We start from the raw sequence: 23,408 nt of genomic DNA on the forward strand, positions 1-23,408 counted from the left end.
CAGTGTTATAGACAACAATGACTTTTAAAATAAAAGCAAAACCATTATTTTGAAAAGTAAAGATGTTTTTGTGTTAATGAGACTTTTAATGCTTTCAAGTCTTGAACACGACAGGAATGTTATGTGAAGTATGGAAAAAAACTGTGGCACTGCTGGCGCTTCATTATCTGCAGGATTTAGGAGTTCTGTTGTAAGTAATTGTGCACTTCTACTTTCCTGAGTGCAAAGAAAATACAACTGATGGGTAATCAGCTGAAGCATGTGATATCCGTGCTTGCTTTTGTTTCTTCTGCTTCCTTATTCATGTTGAAAGTTGCTCCCGAAGAAATTAGTCTTGTGCTGCTATGAAATTGGAATAGGTTCTATCACGCTTTACCTCTGTAGAGGCTTCTTCCAGTGGCTGCAGACGTCACTTGTCATGACTGGTAAGCAGGGGAAGGCGATTTTTACTGGAGCTCAGAAGCCCCATCCCGGTTGAGTATCTTTGAGAACCTACCGTGCCACTTTGTGGTGAACCTTGCACCCATTCACACAATCTGACTGGAGTAACAGCTAATCTGGCTTCATTCTTTCAAGCTGATTTCAAAACGTTGGTATTACTGCTTTGTTGTCAGATTACTATTGGTGCTTTATCAGATGTCATTTCAAAAGTGCCTTTACAGGACAGCTAAGCAGCACTTACTCTCAGATTGTCCAGCTGGGCTTCTGTACATCTGCTTCCCTGCCATAGGCCCCTTCTGAACCTACTGAGTGAAGCATTTTCACAATTGGCCACTGTCTACTTGGCAAAGGCAGAAGAAACAGTTATTTGGAAGTGACAACACAATAACTGCAAACCCCTTCTATTAGCTGTGATTTAGAAGGGAAGGCAGAAGCAGGGCTGAACACACTGTAACACTGGTCAGAAAAGGGAATGTTTGTTTTCAGGACCGGACAGTTTAACATTCAGACAAGAACTGCTGAAATTTCACTGTCTTTTATTTGCATACGAAACTTGAAAACTGACAATTCTTACATTGAACTCAAAGCTGTTACTTGTTCAGCTCTTCACTCGCTTCCCTCCGTATTTATTCCTCTATTTTGAAGTATCGTACTCTCGCAGCATATCGAATTCCAGCCAGGGCTGCTTCCACTTCTGTGCTTCCTTCATTTTTTTCTCGGGTAGCTCAAATTTTTTTCCTTTTATGTTGTATTTCAGCCTCTCCCACCGTTTTGACCATGGTTGAGGTTTCATTCTGACCTGCAGCTAGAAGGAAAATTAAAAAAAAAAAGAAAAAAGAAAAAAGAAAGGTATTAAAAAGGTCAGATGGTCAGAAATCTGACTGTGAAGCAAAGCAATGAGACAAGTGCTGCTTTAAGAGAAGAAAGCAGCTCGATCTGTCAGCAAACTAAGGGACTGCTGGACACCAGTGGGAGAAAAGGGATTTGGGGGCTGTGTGGCTGTTACGTTTGTTCATGTACCTAAATAACACTGATTTATTACACCGTCCTTAAGTTGATATGCTGTTAACTCTCTTCTACGCTTCTAACACTGTTACTTACTAAGGAAAGAAGAATAGGACAGCAGCCGTTCCTCCTTTTCCCTGTAAGCTAAGTTGGATAGCATTCTTTTACCAGTCTGCCAGACCTTCTGAGATGCAGATCTTGCTAACTGCTCCTTCCACCCCCCACATCAGTAGCATTAAGTTTCCATAGCGCTGGCTGTTCTGTCTGCACAGTGTAATACAGAGGCATCTGCAGGCCGTTACTCCTTGCACGTCTCCTAAGTTACCTGCTTTGGTTATGAATGTTCTTTCGCTACAGGAGTAGCATTAAGGTACCAGATTTTATATGCTTGTGTCACCTTGATAACTACCACAACCAAAAGCTGTTTAACAGCCTTCCAGGCCATTGTAGAATGGCCACTTGGAAGAGACTCACAAGGATCGTAGGACTTCAACCCCTGCCTCCCCATAAAACCAACCCCTGCCTCCACATAAAACCAGCCACACTATGTCTGAGAGTGGTGTCCAAAGGCTCCTTGAACTCTGGCATGTTTGGGCCTGGGCAACCTGTTCTGTGCACGGTCAACCTCTGGTCCAGAAGCTTTTCCACCCTGACCCTCCCGTGATGCAGTCCTCCACTTGGCTCTGAAATGGAGCCCTGCAGAAACCCCAGGTGACTGCTCACCATCCTGATACAATCCCTGTATCAGTCAGAAAGTTAACTAAATTATCCCCTACGTTCCCACTAAAAAATTAAACTCCTGCCTTGTTTACAGGAATTTCTTCACGGTCTAAATGAGACACAGATGAAAAAAACACTTTTTTCATCACTTGATAGTGAAAGGTAATAATTCTTTTCCTACTGTTTTTTACAAACAGCTGAAGAGAGCCTACAGGAGACACCACATTCAAGTGGTTATCTTGTGTTGGCAAAGCTTAAGGGGACTCTTAAAACTCTTTTCTGCTCCGATGAATTATACCGTGCCATAGAAATCTCCTTATGCTCTGGAGTTCAACTGTCTGGCAGCTCAGTTGCAGGCACACTTCCTGACACAGTACTGGCCAGAGGGCCACTACCAACAGATTATTTGCATGGGGTCACTGTGTTTCAGACAGCATGGAGACTTGGCCTCAGAGCCAGAGAATGGCTTGAACACCTCCAGGGACAACAATTCCACCACCTGCCTGGGCATTCCGAGAGGACATTTTTCCTAGTATCCAACCTGAACCTCCCCTGGCACAACTGAAGGCCATCACCTCTTGTCCTCCTGCTGCTCCTTGGGAGGAGAAGCTGACTCCCACCCAGACACAACCTCCTTTCAGGTAGTGGTGCAGAGAAATGAGGTTTCCTTTGAATCTCCTCCAGACTGAACACTCCCTGCTCCTTCAGACACTCCCACGATATTGTGCCCCAGATCCTTCACCACTCTGTTGCCCTTCTCTGGACGTGATCCAGAGCCCCAGTGCCTTTCTTGTAGTGAGGGGCCCAAAACTGAGCACAGTACTGGACGTGCAGTTCCACCAGTGCTGAGAACAGCCGGCAGATCGCTTCACCAGTCCTTCTGACTGCACTATTTCTGACACAGGCCAGGATGCTGCTGGCATTCTTGGCCACCTGGGCACACTGCTGGGTACGTGCAGCCAACTGTTGACCAATACCCCCAGTGTGCAACGTATCACATCGTCACTCTCCTCTCAGAGGCAGCACCGCCACTTTAAACACTGTGCCACTTAAAGCAGTGCAGGTGGGTTGCGGAGACATGAAAAATGCTTAGCACAAGAGGAATTCCATTTCACAAAATACGTGCACTCAGCTCCCAGCTGACCTCGAGATGTGAGGCAAAGGCAGAGGCAGGGCCCGTGTCTCTGTCACCTTCCGACACGCACTTTTCGAGTACCAATGCCTCAGAGCCCTGAGGAATCTGAGGGCGGCCCCCACCGCGGCCTACCCCTTCTACCTCCTCTCCTCTCTCTGCTTCTGCTTGTCAATAATGACGGGCTTCGAGGGAGGCTGGAATTTTGTGGGCTCTCCATCGCCGTTCATTCGACACAACGAGGAAGAAAACCACCCGGTGAAGATAAAACGCTCAGAAAAACACCGTTCCCAAAAGGCACCGTTCCCCACAGCCTCGCAGCTCAAACCCCCCGCAGGCGGCTGCCATAGTGACTACGAGTACTTCCGGTCCGCCGGCGCCAGAGCGCAGGGTGGCTACGGCAAGCTCGGAGGGCCAAAACTGCCCTCAGCGCGAAGCGGAGCTGTGTGTCGCTCTACTCCTAACCCCTTCTGAGCTCTGTTCATGATCTGATGGGTGTATTTGAAGTGGAGGGTATTTGACGCTGCTTAGAGAAACGAGGGGCCTGTGCAAAAAAGGAGCGTGCTGCATTTTGTGGTGCAAGATGTTCTGGGAACTGCTGCTAACAATGCCCAGCAGGCTTCCTTTTTGCTGGGGAGAGGTTTAGCAAGGATTTTTTATATGAAAAGAGTTCATCCTATATTTCCTTTCCACTGACCTTCCGTCGTACTGCTTGAGAAATTGCTATGTCTTGCTGTAGAGAATGCACATGCACCTGCACCTGTATCTGCACAAAGAATCATCTAAACATCTCTGTACGTGTTTCTTTTTGGCACTGGGATGGAGCTGTGTGGAACACAGACTTGGATGAATCTTCAGTCAGGTGCAGGGACGCATAATGCTCATCTTAGATGTCACGCTGACAGCAGCAATAGATAGGCAAATGTCATAGGGTTTCATGTTTTTTTTTTCCTTTTGTTTCAGTCCTAACTGTGGAAGCATAGAAGCGTTACCCAGACCAATTGAGCATTTCTCACATGCGCTTTCTACCAATGACACAGGGCAGTGGAAGTCAGCATCAGAAGCATCTGTAACAGCCCTGCAAAAGAATGGTGAGAGTTACCCTGGCAGCCTCTTTTGGCAACCTCAGGTCTCTGCAAGCTGTTAAGCTGTGTCGTAAGTCCTCCCGTGGTGCTGACTCAGCTCTCCCTGTCTTTGGTGTAGGAGAGCTGGTCTTCAGCTTCTTCCTGTTTCCTGCCTATCATCTGCTCCCTGCTTTGCCCGTGGCCCAGTCAGCCTTTTACTACTCGCCCCCAAATTTGCATGTGTGGATAAGAGCATCTTGATTTCTGTGTTGGGCTGAGCGGGTAGAGCAGGGCAAGGGGGCTGATTTGGATGTGCCGCTTTCCAAATACAGTGCTGTTGGCGTTGCAGTGCTTCTCGCGTTGCAAATTGTGTCAGATGTCAATGAATTCCTTGGAATCTGTTGAGTTGACTTGTGCAGGTTTCATTCTGGAGCTGAATTCTTCCCGGACGCTTCTGTGCATAGCCATGGCCTTTGCTTCTTTCTTTCCTCCTCTCTTTGTTGTGTTTGGCACTGTGCAAGCCGTGAATCACCAGGAAGCAGCTGAAAGTGCTCTGGAGTTGTGGGGGACAAACTCCCAAGAAACAATGTGCAGCTTCAAAACCCCAAAGTTTGGAAAGATGAGAGGTGCGCAGCGCTCTGCCTGGTGCAGGACACGATGTGCTCTGAAAGGCGCTTTCCACGAAGACCTCAGGTCTGTGCTGAAACTGCATCCAAAGCAGCCCAGTGCCCCGTGCTTTTTGTACCCGAAGGTATCGGTGCCAGGAGTTGCTGCTGTGTTTGCAATGCCATTGTGTCAGCAGGGTGACGTTCATGGCGTGCGATGCCCTCGGTCATTGAAGGCATCCTTGCAAATGTTCCTAGTGAGGGCCGTGTTTCATTGACAGCATAGGTTGTTTTCTGGAAAGTGAAACAGTGTGCTTGTGTACGTCAAGACCACATTCATTTCCAAGTGACCACAGTGCACTTCACGTCTGCTGCCATTGCCCCTCGGCCGTCTTGTGGTTGAAGCCGGTGGGTGCTCAGCACCACAGCGCCCAGTGGGATGGGGGAGAGAACTGTGAGGGAAGAAAAAGAAGGTAGAACTCATGTGTTGAGAGAAATCTCTTTCCAAAGGTAGAGGAAAGGACAGAAGTAATGAATATCTATCTATCTATCTATCTGACTGTCTATCTATCTACCTATCTATCTATCATTGAATGTATCTAATGAGTGATGTAGAAGCACTGGCTCAGCACCTCCCAACCAATGGCCAAGCAGAAGAAGAGAGAAGAGACTGAGATGAACTCCCACCCCATCCAAAACCCATTCCACTTGATGTCATATGGTATGGAATATCCCTTTGGCCCGCTGAAGTCAGCTGTCCTCATTTGGTTACCTCCCAGCTCCTTCTTGAGAGCTTTGCTGAGAACGGCCTTGGCTCTGTCCAAGTCTGCTTCTCAGAAATTATAAACATCAGAGTGTTCTCACTGTTGTAGCATAATAAGAGAGACTGAAGAAAAATCCTTCCCACCTGAGACTAAGACAGCCCCCCAGTGTCCGTGCAGGGAGACGTGTGGGGCTGCAGGTTCTGCATTTCCCTGGCAGCATTGGCCAGGGGTGCTGGGGAGGTTTGCGTGCTCAGCTTGGGCATCGCGCTGCTGTGCCTGTCAACACAGCATGCTTCGTGCTCTCCGAGCAGCAGAACTGCGTTTCATCACCAAGGTGCCGTCATATTTACTGGAACCAGATGCATTTGTGTCTCTGAGGCTGGGTTTACACAACGAGCTCTTCTTGACGAAGCTGTTTTGATTCCCTTTGTCCGTGTGCGAGACGCGCTTATCCCACTTGTGTTCTGTGCTTTGGTATTACTCTTGGTGGACAGAAGGAGCTGGTGGATTCAGCAGCAGTAGATTCTGTTGGTTTCCTGTCTGCTGCTTCATCCCTGGAGCTCGCTGCTGCACGGAAGAGTACAGGCGTGTTTATCCCAGCGCTGCTGTAAAGGGGAGCCCGGTTGGCGTAGCAGTGATCAGCAGCTAACGGGCTGTGCAGAGGAGGTCTTTGCAGAAGAAGCAGGAGTGCCTGCGTCCATCTGTATCCTCAGATACGTTCTGGCGGTGAGGCAGCAGCTGTGGCCACAGTGACTGAATGCAGACTGGGCCTTGGGCTGCCACGTGGCACTTCCTAGCCCACTAGTATACCTGGCAAAGCACAGCCACCCTGCACCCAGGGCAAGCGTTTGTCTTAGTGTCATGTTTCATGCTGTCTTGTGAAGCTCAGGCACTGGGGGCAGCTTCCCCCCAAAGAAAAGGAGGAGGAAATGAGGTCGTCATGGAAGCCAAAAGGCAAAAATGCGCTCGGGAAAGAAATTGGCAAAGCAGTCTGGTAGTAGTGCTGTGTTTCTCTTCCTTTATTTCCATCCAGGTGAAAGAGATGGCTGCTCTAAGCCGCCCGTGGATGCAAAGAAGGACCCTAGTGTGGATTTGCCATAGGCCCAGCAAGAGGCTCAACAGCACCAAGCGCCGGGTCCTGCACTTTGGTCCCGCCAACCCCATGCCAGCTTCTCCAGGATTTGGCTGGGATAGAATTCCAAGCACGCACTGATTTCTGGAACGCTGGGGTGCCCTTTTGGAATCCTGTGGTCTTGTGACGTGGTCTTGCCTCCCCACCTTGTCCGTCCATGGTGGAGCAGCCGGGTGGCCCTTAGTGATGTCATAAGCGGCTAGAATGAGGGGAGGAGCAGCGCGTGCTGCATCCCTTCATTGGAGCGCTTGAGCTCGGCGTGAGTACGTGGCTTGTTGCACTTGTGCACTGATTGAGTCCCTTTGTCTTCATCCCGTCTTGCGCAGCGCCTTGTAGGTAAGCTGAGACGGTGTGGGATAGATGGCTGGGCAGTGAGGGCTTGAGAAGTGCTGGCTGGCGGAGCTCCTAGGATCATATTGCTTAGCCTGGACTGTCAGAAACCGTTTTCCCCCAGGCCATCACTTCCAAAGCCATCCATCAAGGTGGCATTTGTCCCACGGTTTTTCCCTCGCCTTCTTTGCTAAATTGTGGAGACTCACTGACCTGCTCTTTCTCCCTCCCCTCCCCACCCTCCGCCTGCTCCCTTGGTGCAGCTTTTGCTCGCGGAAGATCAGAGCAAAGTGACAAGGAACGGCTGCGGGTTCGAGGATCTTCTCCCTTGTTCTGATCTCTTGCCAGGTACGTGCCATGTTTTGTATTGCCACATGGTTCAGCAGCCCGTGTTTAGTCACACCGTGTGTAGTAACACAGCCTCGTCCAGCTGAAATGCAGCTCTGGTCACGTGTGGGTTTTTTCCACTTCCTCTCCAGCTCAACCCTCAGCAGGATGCTGCCTGTAGTGCTGGGAGCAGCTAGTGTGAAGGAAAGCAATCCCTTAGGCAAAGAGCCCTAGCCGCAGTTTGTGCAGAGCTGCAGAACATGAGCCAGAGGCACAAGCGTGCATGCTTTGGCTGTGTGAGTGTGCCCGACAGCTGTAGGGAGCACAGCAGAGATGCAGGCAGAGGAAATGCGTGGGCAAGGCTGCGGCCGGCGCTGGTGGTGAGGCTGCTGCTGGGAGCCGGGGGCTGGGGAGCAGCTCCAGCCCCAGCAGTGACACCTCTCCCTGGCCTGCTACTGCGCTCTCACCATGCTGCGGGCAAATGCATCTGCTGCTTTGTGCCAGAGTCCCCATCTGCTAGCAGAGGGACAGCGACTTGGTCCAATGCTGCGTATTGCAACGGCTGTCCCGTTTGAATAGACTGCACAAAGTGGTTGTTTCTAGAACACCTGCCTCCGCCAGTGGGCAACTGAGAGTAGTTCTGAAGAAGACTCTCAATCCAGTGCTGTGTGAGCACAGGAAATGTGTTTCTTTTCTGTTGCAGCTTGTCGCGCCTGCTGTGATGGGCATTGCGAGCAGCGAGATCAGCCGTGGGCCTGACCGGGCATGGACGGAGGTACAGTGTGAAGCTCTGCTTGGTCTCTGTTCCCTGACTTGAGCCAGCAGTGTGAGCCACAGGTGTGCTCTCCTGCTTTTCAAGAGAGAGAGCATCCTTCCGGCTCTCTCGGTGTCACTAAAGATGTCAGCTTAAAAGCTTCATTGCCTTGCAAGTGCCATGTCACTCTGAGATCCTCTTTGTTTGTCCTCAGCTCTTCACCATGGCCTGTGCTCTCTGTTTCAGCCTGAGAAGCAGGGGAAGCCCCTGCTGGTCCGTGAGGAGTCATCTTTGAATATTCCAGCTATTGCTGCTGCCCACGTGATCAAGAGCTACGTTGCCCAGGCAGCGGATGAGCTCTCCTTGGAGGTAAGCAGTTAAAGAAGGCATTCCTTGTTGTCACGGACAGAAGAGTATAGGGACGTGTGAACGAATCATGAGGAATATCCTCATCTGTGTGGTGTGTAAGGCAGTGACTCTTGTACCTTGCAGAAGAAGGGTGCCATTTCAGCTGTGCTTTCCTCCCAGCTGTGCTGACGCTGGGATTGATGTTGCAATCTCTTGCAGGTGGGAGACCTGGTGTGCGTTCTTGCTATGCCAGCAAAGGAGCAGAGCCCCTGGTGGAGAGGCAAGCATGGCTTTCAGGTAGGCACAAGCTTCAGACTCGTGGGCGCAACTGCAGTCAAGTGAGGAACGTCAGCTTAGAGCTGCTCTGCCTGCACAGGGTGGTTTCTGGACGTCAATAGCTTCCCTGTGTCGCTGTCAGAGGCCTTTCCCTTTGGCTCTGGGCTTGGGTAGGAAACCGTCTCCTCATGTGACTTAGAAGCAAGAGCCTCTCGTGCTCCATATGCAGTCAGGAGTTGACCACCTCTGTCCTTTGTACAAGCACGGAGGACAGAGCCATCTTCTGCGGAACCAAGTATTGCTTTTGTAGGTCTTCTGGCTGCAAATGTTGAACGAGGGTTACTTTTCTGCAGGCCATTCTTTGTTGGTTGAACAGTTGAGTCCTGAGAAACTCTGCATTCAGTATTCCATCCGTCTTTTTGTTCTTGTTCCAGGTTGGGTTTTTCCCTGGAGAGTGCGTGGAGCTCATTAGTGGAAAACTTCCTGAGGCCCTCATCAATTCAGCGCCAAAGCCAGGTACGGATGTTACATGTGATGGTGCGGGGAAGTCAGATGGAGTCTTCTTCTGGGTGTGTTCTGTGTTGAATACCTCCTTTATCCATCCCACGTTCTCCTCTGTGTTGACAATCCTTCCTGCATCCCACGGGGCGTAGGGCTGCTGTTTTGTAGGCAGTGAGAAGGAGGGCTTGGGCAAATGCTCGAATCCTTGTAGAATGCAGTGTTGGCAATGTTCTTGCCGCGTTGACGCGCTCTGTAGCGTGTGTTTCCGCTCAGCCTGGTCCCACTGAGCCCAACCTGAAATGAACTGGTTTCTTCCTTTTGTTGTGCAGTGCCAAAGAAGCGTGGCAAGCTCCTCAGCTTCCTTCGTTCCTTCGTGAAGGCCCGCCCAGAGGAACCGAAGCAGCGGGAGATGGAGCTGGAGAAGGAGAAGGGAGTGGTGTTTGGCTGTGACCTGGGAGAGCATCTTCTCCACTCTGGCCGTGATGGTAAGGAACAGCCCGTTCCTGAGAGCTTCCTCCCTCTGTTGGGCATGACAAGATGAAAGAAAGGGAGATCATGTCTAGCAAGGGGCAGGTTGATAGCGGTGGAGAAACGTGAAATGGGAGTTGAAGGCTGAAAGGTAAGCTGAGGTTAATGCTCATAGGAGGCCGGCACACATGTATTTGCTTAAAGCCAAAGGTGTAAGCCAATCCCACGCTAGCCTGAGAACAAAGGAAGCCTTTTGGCCCAAGAGAGTGTAGTGCGTCAGTTTCCTAGCTCTTCTGGACATGAGGTCTCACGCCTCCATTACGGTGGGAGCTGTGATGGGACTTGTGGCAGTGTCTCTGGCTTCTCCAGAATTACTTTCTGCAGGCTGCTTGGCAGGTTGTGGCATTTCTTGAAAGCCAAGAACACGTCCGTGTCCAGTTTTGTCCCCGGCTCCTGCCTTTCTGCGACGTCTGCGACAGCCTTTTTTCTCCTCTACGGAGGAGGCAAGCAGTAGCCTGGCTGGGCTTAGTGGATGGGATGTGACAGGGGCAGCGGCTGAAGCAGGACTTGAATCAGGAGCTCTGCTAAGCACTGGCCCTTGTTCTGTAGTCCCCCAGGTCGTGCAGAGCTGCGCTGAGTTCATTGAGCAGCACGGCGTGGTGCAGGGGATCTACCGCCTGTCCGGCGTGGCGTCCAAGATCCAGAAGCTGTGGTAAGAGTGCTTCTGGACTGTATGTTGTCTTGCTTTGGAGTTGTTTTCCTCTTTCTCCAAGCCCTCTGTTTTTGTGTCCTTCTCTCCAGCCATGACTTTGAGTCGGAGCAGATTCCGGAGCTCACCGTCCGGGACATTCACAGCGTGAGCTCCCTATGCAAGATGTACTTCAGGGAGCTGCCGAGCCCTCTGCTGAGTGAGCAGCTGCATGGCAAGTTCTCGGTAAGCACAAGGCAATGGCCTTCATGTCCCTCTTCGTGGCCTGTCCCATCCACACACACGCCTGCGCACCTTTTTTTGGTCTTTTTTCTGTTGAAGTTGGGGTTTTGATGGACATCCAGTGGGTGTCTCTGTACAACAAGCAGCTCGTGCTTCCTGCACACCTGGTGCACATAACACCTGGTGTTAGCATCCTGCCATTGGAAATGTGGGAGATGGGAGCAGCAGTGCCCTCTGCAGCTTTGAGGCCCTTTTTCTGTTAGCCCCATACGCTTGACTCGCATGATGTGTGTCTCATTCCCTTTCTGCTTTCTTCCAGGACCCTGTTTGTGCCGGTACAGATGAGGAGCGGTTGCTCCGAGTGCAGGAGGTCATCCAGCAGCTGCCTGCACCTCACTACAGGTCAGAAAACTGCTGCCCTCAGTCTGGTGAAATGCAGCAGGGCTGAGATCGGAGGGCGATGATGCGATTGCAGGCTAGGCTTTGTGTCACGCTGGCAACGTGATGCCTGTGTGTGTGGAAGTGGTGGATGGCTGCGTGGGGTGAATGGATTGGGTCAGCTCCTGGGCACGGGGGCACGGCTGGTGCAGCTGATGGCTGCGGCTGTACTGTGCTGGGGCTTGGTGCTGCAGCGTGGCACTTGGGAAACCTTGATCTACTTGCTAGTAGCAAGAACAAGTGAGGTTTGTTTGGTGAATGTGAGCACGGCGTGCTCAGTGGTGCTGAAGGTTTGGCTCTTGCTTTCCAGGACCCTGGAGTACCTCATGAGACACTTGGCTTGTCTGGCTGTGAGCTGCTCCGTCACAAACATGCCCGCTAAGAACTTAGCGATTGTGTGGGCTCCCAACCTCTTCAGGTAAACTTCTTTTTCCGTCTCAGCACAAGGCTTAGATCTGTTCTCCCCACGGGCACACTTTGGAGAGGAGGACAATTTGTGCTCTCTTGGTTTTGTCAGATGGGGCTGGTGTGTCCTTGATCACCCGGGAGAATGTCTTCAGTGGCATCAGTGCTTGCCCACTGCGGAAGTCTCCAGAGCCCAACTGGACAGCCTTTGGCTGCCCAAATGCAGAGGTGGGGAAACGATCTCGGGTCAATGACTTCTCCAATCTGCCTTTTCTACAGATCCCAGCAGAACGAGGCTGCCTGCGCCAGCGGAAGAGCTGCCTGCGAGGAACTGCAGAGGCAGTCGAATGTGTTAGAGTTTATCATCAACCACACCGACGTCCTCTTCTGCTCCAGCTCCACATCAGGCGTCGGAGATGGAGCAGGTGAGCGTCTTCCTGCATGAGCTTTGTCTTGATGAGACACCTTGATCAAATGCAGGCCTTCTCCAGGATTGTTGAGATACGCTTTTGCTATCGCGGGGCTATCGATGTGCGGCAGCTCCCCCAGAACTGTGATGGCTTTGCCGCTGCTTTCTGATCCGCCCTCTTAGCTGTGGTCTTCCCTTCCAGGGCGCAGTTCTCCATCAGGGCCCGAGTCTGTGCAGGTGTCTTCTCCTGCCACCAAGCTGCTCACTCTGGAGGAGGCACAGGCACAGAGGGGAGGCCACAGCAGCTCTCCCGCTGTGACAGAGAGCAGGGACATGCAAGTGGAAGAAGGCCGCGCAGCTGCGCGGGGGAAATTCCACACAATCATTGACTTTCCATCTGAAAGGTAAAGAGGACTTTCTTTTCCAGCAGCTTCCTATCAGACTTGGTTGGGTGGGCTTTTGTGGGTTTTTCTCCACTATTGCTAGTGCCAAAACTTGCAGAAGCTACGTGACGCTAATGGGGCGTGTGGTGGTGTACTGAATGTCCCCTCCCTTTGGACTCTGAGGTTCAACTAACACGCAGTTGCCTGACGGGCTCAGCTCAGCCACCAGAGGGGGCCTTCTACTAATGTCAGAGTCAGAGATGCTTTTGAACTCCCTCTCTGGCTGCACGGTTCCTCAGCAAGCAGTTAGACCTCCAGCTCAATCAAAGCCCTCCCTTCAATGCTGTCCTGAACAGATGTGCAGCCTCTGCTCGCATGCTCTGCATCTGGGTTGACATGGCTGAGGGGAATGTAGCCAGCAAGACTCCAGGGCTGAGCCCTAGAAATGGAACCGTCCTCTACCGTGTGAATCAGAGCGAGCTTCTAAGTTGTGTTTCAGCAGGAAGCAGGCAGTGCTAGGAACAAGCAAGTGTTGGCAAGAGCTCAGGGCAGCTCTTCCCTCACCCTGCACCATGCACGACTCACACCGCTCCCTCTTTTCTCCCTCCAGACCAAGTCCACCCAGCAGGGTGAAGGAATCCCCAGCATGCAGTTGGTGTTCCTGTTTCAGGCTGAGAAAACCATTCTCTGTGGCCAAACGCCAACTGCAGCACGATGCCAGGGAGCCCTCGGAAACAGAGGTGGTGGTCCTGGCAGGTAAGGGTGCACATCCAGCTGTCAAAACCCTGCTTGTCAGCGCCATCGAATTCATGCTTGGAGTCCACACAAAAGAGAAAGACAAACAACAAAAGCGCAACAGTTCCTTTCGAGGCAGTGCTCCTCCTGTTGCTATTGTCCCATTGGCTTTGTCCTGCTGCCACTGCAGAAGCAAATCTCAAGAACCACTCTCATCATTCAGCTTGTGCAAGTTTGCCACTAACTGTTTGCCTGTGTATCTACTCCTTCCTAGGTGAATCGAGCCCTCGTCCACGCAGAAGAGCCAGAGCGTATAGCGATGGTTCACTGTGTGCGTCCATGTATGGAGAGCTGCTAGGAAGCATGAATCACTGCAGCTCGGATGACAGCCTTCCATATAACATCAGTGAGGGAATGAAAGTGACCATCCAAGTGGAAGCCCTCATCTCTCCCGGCGGTGCAGAAGACGCTGACCTGAGCCTGCCAGAAACAACACTCACCGAGCTGGACTGTGACGGGGCACCATTGCAGTGCAGCCCAGCCCAAGCACAGCCCGAGTGCCCCGACAGCAGCAGCTCCATGCAGGAGCAGGTCAGCGTCAGCCAGGAGGAGCCGAGCCTGGTGGAGGGGGACGTAGAATCAGAGCTCCAGTCCCAGGCACCGGGCAGCAGCACAAGCTCTGAGCCCCTCTCTCCTTCACCAGAGACGATGAGTCCCATCTGTACACCGGACCTCTCACCAAAAAGCCCTCCGTGCTGTTAAGGAATAAAAGCACGCTGGTGCTGGATCAACGCCTTGACTGCCTTCTGAGTCTTCATTCCCAGGGACTGGGATGGATGCAAGCAACAGCAAGGCAGCTCATGTTGCAAGGCTATGGCTGTGGGCTGTGCGTGCAGCAGCGCTCCGGGTTTGTTCCCATTTTGTCTGGCTGTGGGATGCCTGCAGCGAGAGCTGTGCACCCGTAGTGTATGGTAGCAAAAATCTCCAGCATCCAGGATGCTGCTCATGATCATGGTCAGCTTGCTGGCTGTGGCTTTGTGATGCTTTTGAGTGAGAGCTTTTGGATGCTCCTGGATGCCTCGGCTGGTCCCCGCCAGCTCTCTCGTCTCTCCCGCCGTGTCCATTCCTGGCTCCCAGCTACGAGCTGGCCCTGCAGAGCATCTGCAGCCCTGTCAGCATCAGCATCCAGCAGCGGCAGGAGGAGCTCCCCGTGAGCAGCATCTGCCCGTCCCTCCCCCGGTGTCTCATTGGTCAGCGGCAGCTGTGTCCGTCCCCCTGCGTCTCATTGGTCAGCGGCAGCTCCGTCCCTCCCCCGGCGTCTCATTGGTCAGCGGCATCTCTGTCCCTCCCCCGGGCTCTCATTGGTCAGCGGCAGCTCTGTCCCTCCCCCGGCGTCTCATTGCTCAGCGGCAGCTCCGCCGGCTCCCATTGGCTGAGCCGCCGTGCGCGGGAACGGCCGTTGGGAGCCGGCAGTGTCAGGCGCGGCTCTCGTCAGCGAAGCGCCGCACCGGCAGCCCGGGCCGCCCCGCAGGAGAGCGCGGCGTCAGCCGGAGCTGTCCGGGCAGCAGCGAGCCGGAAGCCGCGGCACAACGGGAGCGAGTGCTGAGGACAGCTCCGCCGGAGGTGTGCGGGAAAACGGGAGCGGGAGAGGGAGAGGAGCCCTGCGCGGCCCTTCAAGCACACTGCCCTTTCCTCCCCCGTGGACCCCCCGTGGGGTTGGGCTGTGGGATTGGGATGAGGGCTGTGGGATGGGCCGTTGGTTTGGGACGGATGGAGGCCTCGGGTCCCCCAGCGCCACAGTGCTGCTGCCAGCATCAGAACAGTGCCCCACCCCCAACCCCTCCAGCGCTGCACCCGGTGACCCCAGACCCCCTGCAGCCAAGCAGAACCGGGGCTAAGGTGGGCTGTGGCTACTGGGAGCTGCGAGGAGGCTACAGGGGGATATAGGGCTACTGTAGGGGGCTGTGCAGGGACTGTTAAGGCGTATGGGTCTATAAGAAGCTGAGGGGTACTCTAGGGGGGATCTGGGGCTGTGGTGAGCCATCGGAGGATTTGTGGCTATAGGTGGCTGTGGGGAGGTTATGGGTGGGGTGGTATATAGCCAGGCTGCCCAGGGAGGTTGTGGATTGTCCTTCTCTGGAGATATTCCAAACCCAGCTGGATGCCTACAGTACAGCCTGCTGTATGGAGCCTGTTTTGCGGCGGGGGGGTAGGGTTCCATGATCTCTAGAGGTCCCTTCCATCTCCTACGGTTCTGTGATTGTGTGATTGTAATCGTTGCTTCTTGCAGCAGTAGAGTGTTTCAGAAGAGAGAAAAAGATGGCGGCCGTGAACTGGCTTTCTGTGGATGGTAAAGCTGTGCTGAGAACTGGGCTGACTATTGCAGCTGAAAATGCGTGCCAAGAGTGCAGGCGCAGTGGAATAACTTTTCCGTGTAGGTTGAGCTTGTGTAAGGTAGGTGTCCTTGCTAGGTGAGCTTCTGCTTTAAAGCATCAAGTTGTAATTTGAAAAGCCAGGTTGCCAGTTCTTTTTTTCCCCAAGTGATTTTTTAGCCGGGAGAGATTGGAGGTGCTGTTTGGTGATGGAAGACGGAGAGAGGAAAAGCAAGTAGAAGGCATGCTGTGCATAGCCACCACATGCCATGGGCACCGTTGTCGTCCTGCACAAAGGAGGAGCAGCTCAGCAAGCTTGGCCTGGGCCGTGGGAAGGAGCATACAGACATCTGGACCAACCGGCAACGAGTTAGTTGTGCAGGTTGGTTGTTTTCTGCTGTTTGTCCCACGTCCTGTTGCTCAGTGGTAGATTTGTTCTCGTTCAGCGCTAGCAGGAATGTCCCCGAGCATTTTTGTTTCAGCTGTCGCAACGCTTTGTTCCCTTGCTGCTGGGCTGGGGCGTTTGAAGAATGATGCATGTGCTGATGCCCAGCCAGGCTTTGGGGCTGAGTCTGCAGAGCAGGGTATGTGTGTGGCAGGAGTGAGGCTTGTGGAGGAGCAGGCCAGGTGGAATCCAGTGCGCTTTGCTGTCGTTCTCAGTGCTTGTTTTTGCTCAGAAGGGCCGGTGGTGAACCTCATGAAGCAATGCCTGCAGACGGGGTTTGCGGAGCAAGAGGTCCTGCAGGCCTTGTGTGATGCCCATGGAGCTGTAGCGAGGCTGCGTCAGTGTAGAAGAGCAGAAATCCCCGGAGGCGTGAAGGTGAGCTGTGGGCTCCAGTAGTGCAGGAGGGGACGTACGTGCTCAGGGTTTGGCTGCTTCTGCGTGTGTTAAGTGAGTGTGATAGCACTGCTTGGTTCGTTTGTATGTGTATGGAACAAGTGTGACATCCTTTGTGCTGGAGTCGTGTGGAAGGAGTCCTATGTGTTTGCGACCTGACTTGAAGCCTGTGGGCATCACGGAGGAGTAGGGGAAGGGGATGAGGCGAGTCAAGCTGGTGTAAGAGCATGAGGCGTAGGAACAGGAATCTCTTTGGCCGATCTGAAGTGCTGCCCTTCTCTTTTTGGTTTAGGAATCTCTGTGTGCTTTTTAATGAAGAACAATCTCATTGTTCATCTTGTGAGCGAATTCATTCAGGCCTGTTAGTTGGTGTTGTTCTCTCCATGGAGCTGCAAGTGAAATGGATACTTCTGGTGTGATGTGCGGCCCCCTCCCGCCTTTGCAGATCAACCAAGTTGGCAAGGCCTGGCTCTTGGTTGGTGAGCTGTGCCCAAGGTGAGAGAGGTGTCTCTTCTGGGCTTGACGTGCGGCAATCAGACCGTATAGCCGGTAAGGATATAGAGCAGGCATGTGTTTCTTGGTGACGCGCGTACTCCCTGGTGCAAGGGGGATCGCTCCACCTAACATTCACACTAACTTGCCCTGTAGACATCTAATCAGCTCCCTGCCCCGTGTTTTCGAGCTGCTCTCCAGCCCTTATCTTGATGGCCTTCATCCTCCCTGTTATTCCTGACCTAGTGTCTGTGAAAGTGCTTGCAATCCCTTGTTTTCTAACACTCTCTATCTAAACTCCCTTTGTTTGCCTCTTGTTTCTACTTTGTGCAGCTACTTTCCCTTTTCTTGCTGTGAGGCCCTTCTCTCTCCAACTGCAGGCTCCTGTTCTCACTCTTCAGTTTTCCCTTTTCTATAGTCTAGCAGGGCTTCTACCTGCTAGATCATTTTGATTCTGTTCTACGTGTCCCAAAATAGGCCCGACTTCCCACCTTTGGCCTCAACTCATGTCTCTTTCATATCTCCTTTTTCTTTCTAGTACTCCGGCACAGGCAGGCAGAGCATCTCATCATGACACAGGTAAAACCTCCCAACAGCACCAAGAGGATGCAAACTAGGAAGAGCTGCTTTAACCATCCTAGATTCAGTAGCCAGCTAGTAAGCAAGTTCCCTAAATCTCCTTCCCAGCTGGTGTCATCCTGACTTGTCCTAGGCAGGACTTTCATCTGTTCCCAAACTTTCCATCAATCTCTCCCGATTCTTAAATCCTTCTTGCTGTAAGCACAGCGACTCTGATTTATTCTTGTGCAAACCCCTCCTTCCTTGGCTGTTAATCGGTCTAGTGCCATCCTATTCTGGAGCACTGCTTTGGATAAAGGGGACACTTCTTCTTGGATTGCTCGTAATGCATCCGTTGTGCCATTCTCTATGATTTCCAGAGTTGCAGAGATATTGACTCTAGCTTTTTCTAGCTGGGCAACTCCTAGAGCCGGGATAAGGGCTCTCGGAAAGCAGTGGTATCCCTTGTTCTATATAGCTAGGGGTTTGTATGTACGCTTCGTTTGAATCCCAAGGGTCCTCAGGAGTCCCCGAGGGATCTCCTCATGCACCATGGTCTGGGCTATTAAGTATCCTGTAGTGCAAGTCCCTGTCCAATGTAAAGGTACTGCTTTCCGTGCCTGAGCGTCCCCACATAACCACCATGTGGTATCCATGAGGTATCTGACATGGCCTGGCCATCTTTTCCTGAAGAGTGAACGATGCTCCCATCCCTACAATTCCGAGTATGTTCTTCTCTGAGAGCCAGTGTGACTCGTTATCGATTCTAGGATCACACCCCACACTTTGGTTCCACCCCCAACTACACCCTATGCCTGTCAAGTTCTGTCAGCCAACCCCCACCCCACCTTTACCGTCAGTTTTTCTGTCTACAGAGATAGACCTAGTAGAGTTAGTAACTAGTCAATGCAATGTAGGTCCCTTTTGTGGCTTGTCTTCTATCCCAAACTTACACTTTCCGTGCTCTAGCCAACCTGGAAGGGTCCAATGTAGTGCCAAAATCCCATAAACGGGCACCTTTCCCTCCCCTCTAGGGAGGGCATTGCATATCCAAGAAGATTTGTTGAGAGCCTGGCCCATTTTCTCAGTTCTTCGGAAGTAGCTCTTCTCTTGCCAAGCTGTGACTACTACCCCCCTCATACTGACCATTCTGAAACTCTTATCCGTGCTTTCGGATCCTGATTTTCAGCGGTCCTCTCTCTTGTGCTGTCCACTGTGGTCCTGGTGCTTTCTTCAGGCAGGTATGATGTATCCACGGTGTAAGCCCCTCTACCTTGGCCGTGGTGTGGGTGGTCAGGAGAAGTTGGTAGGGTCCTTCCCACTTTGGTTCCAGAGGTACATCTGAGGGAGATTGTACGTAAACACGGTCGCCTGGCAATACATGGTGCACTGGAGCGTCAGTGCTCCAGTCAATCAGTTCCCAGTCATGTGCTTCTTTGTTGGACCACCTTTGCAAAAATGTGGGCCTCGATCTGCTGAGATTGCTCCAGGAGCCCTGAACCTTGGAATAAACATCATGTAACAGCATTTTTGTTGCTTCCCGAACCTTAGGAGTCCTCCAGGGAAATACCTCTGGCCATCCCCAAAAGGTATCAGTTAGTGCCAACACCCAGCGATCCCCCCCTTTTCTTGGGGGTTTCAGGAAGTCACTTTGTCAGTGTTGCCCTGGAAGGTTCCCTTTCCCAATAGGCCCACTTGTAGCCCTTTGCTGGTACTAGGATCGTGCTTTGTAACCTCTGTTTACGGTCTGGAATTAAAGCCCTCTTCAACGACCTGCTCTACCCCCTGATCCACCATCTTCTCTCCAGTTTCCGGTACAGTGTTCTCTTTCTGATGTCCTTGACAATGGATGGTACCCACGCTTACCTTAGTGAAGATTTCTGTAACTTCTGGGGGTACACCACTGTTTGTCCCAGTTTGTATGTAAGCCAGACTTACCATTTTCAGTCAGTTCATCTTGTTTGACCCTTAGCTCCAGTATTATTGAATTGACTCTCTGCATCCATTTGTTCTGATGAGTCTTGCCAGAGGAACGGTTTTGGAGCCTGGCATCTACAGGCATGTATGTATTCCTCCTTATTTTCTCAGCCTCTCTTGAACTGATCCCAAAAGGGAAACCTTTTCTTGTTGGGCAGTAGCTCCGACTTGTGTTGCAAAATCATCTACGGGAGGTAAGAGGCACCCGTGCCTACCGGAAACGAAACCTCTTTCTCCTGCTCTCCTAGCTGCGATTTCACCGGTGGATTTGCTAGGAATAACTTCCCAGGTTCCCATTCTTTGGCTTTTGCAATGAGAGACGGTTGGATTTGTGCACCGCTGTCTCATTTCCCTGCAGTTGGCACAGTTCTTTTGGTCCAACAGGGCTGGAACCCTCCCCTCCACGGGCTCTTCTGACCTCGGAAAGTCAGCTGGACCTGAAATGATTAGATCCACGGTACGGAACACTCAGCAGATGGTGATAACAATCACACAACCTAGAACTCCCACTACTATCTCCCTGTTACCAGGAAAAGGAGGGAGAGCTGTTGCTCTTCCCTTGCGTCCGACTTGCAGGTCCCCTTCCCCAGGCATCCTGTGAGGCCCTTCTCAGAGTCTCTAACTGCAGGGTCCCGTTCTCACTCTTCAGGCTTTGAGACATGCCTTCCAGTTGCACGTTGTGTTCTTTGTGTTGTGTTGACCTCTTGAGCTCCAGCCCTAAGGGAGGATCCGAGCGGTAGCGCAGAAGGAACGGTTTAGAGTGGAAGTGTACTGCAAAGGGCCGGAGGCAGCAGGAGCAGGGAAGTGATCATCGCCACTGTACTGCACTCAGCACTGGTGAGTACACTCCTTGAGTAGTGTGTTCAGTTCTGGGCCCCTGTCTAGAAGGGGGACCCTGAAAGCCTGCAGTGTGTCCAGAGAAGCGCAATGAAGCTGTGAGGGGTGTAGAGCACAAGTGTGATGAGGAGCGTCTGAGGGAAGTGGGATTCCTTAGTGTGGAGAAGAGGAGGCACAGGGAAGACCTTCTCCCTCTGTCCAGTTACGTGACGAGAGGTTGTGTTGAGGTGGGGGTGGTCCTCTTCTCCCGTGGAACTAGTGCTAGGATTAGAAGGAATGGCCTCAGGTTGCATGAGGGGAGATTGAGGTTGGATGTGAAGAAGAACTTCTCCCACTGGGTGTTCAGCCGCTGGAGCGGGCTGCCCAGGGAGGTGATAGAGTTACTGTCCCTGCGGGTGTTCAAGGGACACTGGATGTTGGAGTGAGGGACGTGGCTTAGTGGGAAGGAAATGGTGGTGGTAGGTGGGTGTTTGGACTGGATGATCGTGGAGGTCTTTTCCAACATTGCTGATGCTATGATTGTAGGAGAGGCATCTGCTGGTTGAGTGCTTTGCTGGGTGAGCGTCCCCCTGCTGGAAAGCAAGCAGCTGTGGTCTTTGCAGACAGCCACATCCACGGGGATTGGAGGCTTCTGAACCGGAACCTTGTCTTTCCCGTCTCGTGCCCGCTAAGTCACGTTGTTTGAAAGCAGCACCTTGGCGGCAACCTTGATTTCTGCAGCCTTCTCTGAGCTTTGTGCCATGAGAGATGTGCCGCTTCTCCCTGTGATGTGAGAGCGTCTGGAAGGCCCTGCAAGAAGTCTGGGTAGGTGATGGCAGTGTCTCTTCCTTTCCCCCCCGGTGCTGGACAAAGCGGGGAACGGGAGTGGAGGACATCCGTCCCATAAGTCGTACTGCTTGAGAAATTGCGATTTCTTGCTGTAGAGAATGCACATGCACCCTGCACTTGTATCTGCACAAAGAGTCTTCTAAACATCACTGTCCATGTTTCTCTTTGGCACTGGGATGGAGCTGTGTGGAACACAGACTTGGATGAATCTTCAGTCGGGTGCAGATGTCACTCTGACAGATGCAGTAGAGAGGCAAATTTCATCGGGCTGCATGCTTTTCTTTTTTCCTTTTGTTTCAGTCCTAACCGGGGAAGCGTAGAAGCATAACGCAGACAGACTGAGCATTTGTCACCTGGGCTTTCTACAGATGCCATAGGCAGTGGAAGTCAGCATCGCAAGCATCCGTGAGAGCCCTGCAAAAGACTGGTGAGAGTTACCCTGGCGGCCTCCTTTGGCAACCTCAGGTCTCTGTAAGCTCTCAAGCTGTGTCGTAAGTCCTCCCGTGGTGCTGACTCAGCTCTCCCTGTCTTTGGTGTAGGAGAGCTGCTCTTGAACTCCTTCCTGTTTCCTGCCTATCATCTGCTCCCTGCTTTGCCCATGGCCCAGTGAGCCTTTTATTCCTCGCCCCCAGATTTGCACGTGTGGATAAGAGCATCTGCTTATGTACGTTTCTTTTTGGCCTGCTTGTGGTGTCAGGCTGAGCGACAGCTCCCAGCCAAGCTTGTGGTGAGCGAGACACGGAGTAGGTGGAGATGGAGTTCTCTGTGTCACTAAAGCATGAGCTTGATGGCTGCCGTGAGCCAAAGCAAGAGAGTCTGTGTGTTTGACACACCGCTGAGCGGGTAGAGCAGGGCAAGGGGGCTGATTTGGACGTGCTGCTTTCCCAGTACGGTGCTGTTTGCGTGGCAGTGCTTCTGGCGTTGCAAATTGTGTCAGATGTCAATGAATTCCTTGGAATCTGTTGAGTTGACTTGTGCAGGTTTCACTGTGGAGCTGAACCCTTCCTGGCCGCTTGTGTGCATAGCCATGGCCTTTGCTTCTTTCTTGCCTTTTTTTCTTGGTTGCGTTTGGCACTGTGCAAGCTGTGAATTGCCAGGGAAGAGCTGGAAGTGCTCTGGAGTTGTGTGTGACAAATTCCCAAGAAACAATGTGCAGCTTCAAAGCTCCAAAGTTTGGAGAGATGAGAGATGCGCTGCCTGGTGCAGGACATGATGCGCTCTGCAAGGCGCTTTCCATGAAGACCTCAGCGCTCAAACTGCATCCAAAGCAACCCATTGCCCTGTGCTTGTTGTACCCGGAGGTATCGGTGCCAGGAGTTGCTGCTGTGTTTGCAGTGCCCTTGTGTCAGCAGGGTGATGTTCATGGCGTACGATGCCCTCAGTCACTGAAAGCATCCTTGCAAATGTTCCTAGCGAGGGCCATGTTTCATTGACAGCATAGGTTGTCTTCTGGAAAATGAAAGAGTGGGCTTGTGTACCTTTAGACCATTTTAATTTCCCCCTGACCCCAGCGCACTTCATGTTTCCCTCCCATCCCACTTTCCAGTGAGATGGGGGAGAGAACTGTGGGGGAGCAAAGGGAAGGTAGAACTCATGTGTTGAGAGAAATCTCTTTTCGAAGGTAGAGAAAAGGACAGAAGTAATGAATATCGATCTATCTATCTGTCTGTCTGTCTGTCTGTCTGTCTATATCTGTCTACCTCTATATGAATCTATATGAATGTATCTATCGAGTGATGTAGAAGCAGTGGCTCAGCACCTCCCAAGCAATGGCCAATCAGAAGAAGAAAGCAAGGTGAACTCTCATCGTGTTGCAACCTCTTTCCACTTGATGTCATCTGGTATGCAGTATCCTTTTGGCCAGTTGACGTCAGCTGTCCTAATTCTGTTTCCTCCCAGCTTCTTGTGCCCTTTCCTGAGAACGGCCTTGGTGCTCTCTCTCTACAACACTGCTTATCAGAAGGTGTAAACATCAGAGTGTTACCAGCGTGGTTTTCCTTGTCAAAGCCAATCATAGCATCATAGCAGACCCCCTGAAGAAAAATGCATCCCACTAAGACAGCCCCCCAGTGTCCACGCAGCGAGCCACATCGGGCTCCCGTGGAGCTGCAGACGGCGCATTTCCCTGGCAGCATTGGCCAGGGGTGCTGGGGAGGTTTTGGTGCTCAGCTTGGGCGTGGCGCTGCTTTGCCTGCTTTGTAGGTGTGTGAACAGAAGTGCTTTCCCCCCTTGTGTTCTGTCCCACGGCATTTGCCCCATGGTTGGTAGAAGAAAGAGCTGGTGGATTCAGCAGCAGTAGATTCTGTTGGTTTCCTTGGTTTATCCCAAGGCTGCTGTG

Source organism: Gallus gallus, chromosome Z (genome assembly GCF_016699485.2).
Source record: "Gallus gallus isolate bGalGal1 chromosome Z, bGalGal1.mat.broiler.GRCg7b, whole genome shotgun sequence".
NCBI classification, from domain to species: Eukaryota; Metazoa; Chordata; class Aves; order Galliformes; family Phasianidae; genus Gallus; species Gallus gallus.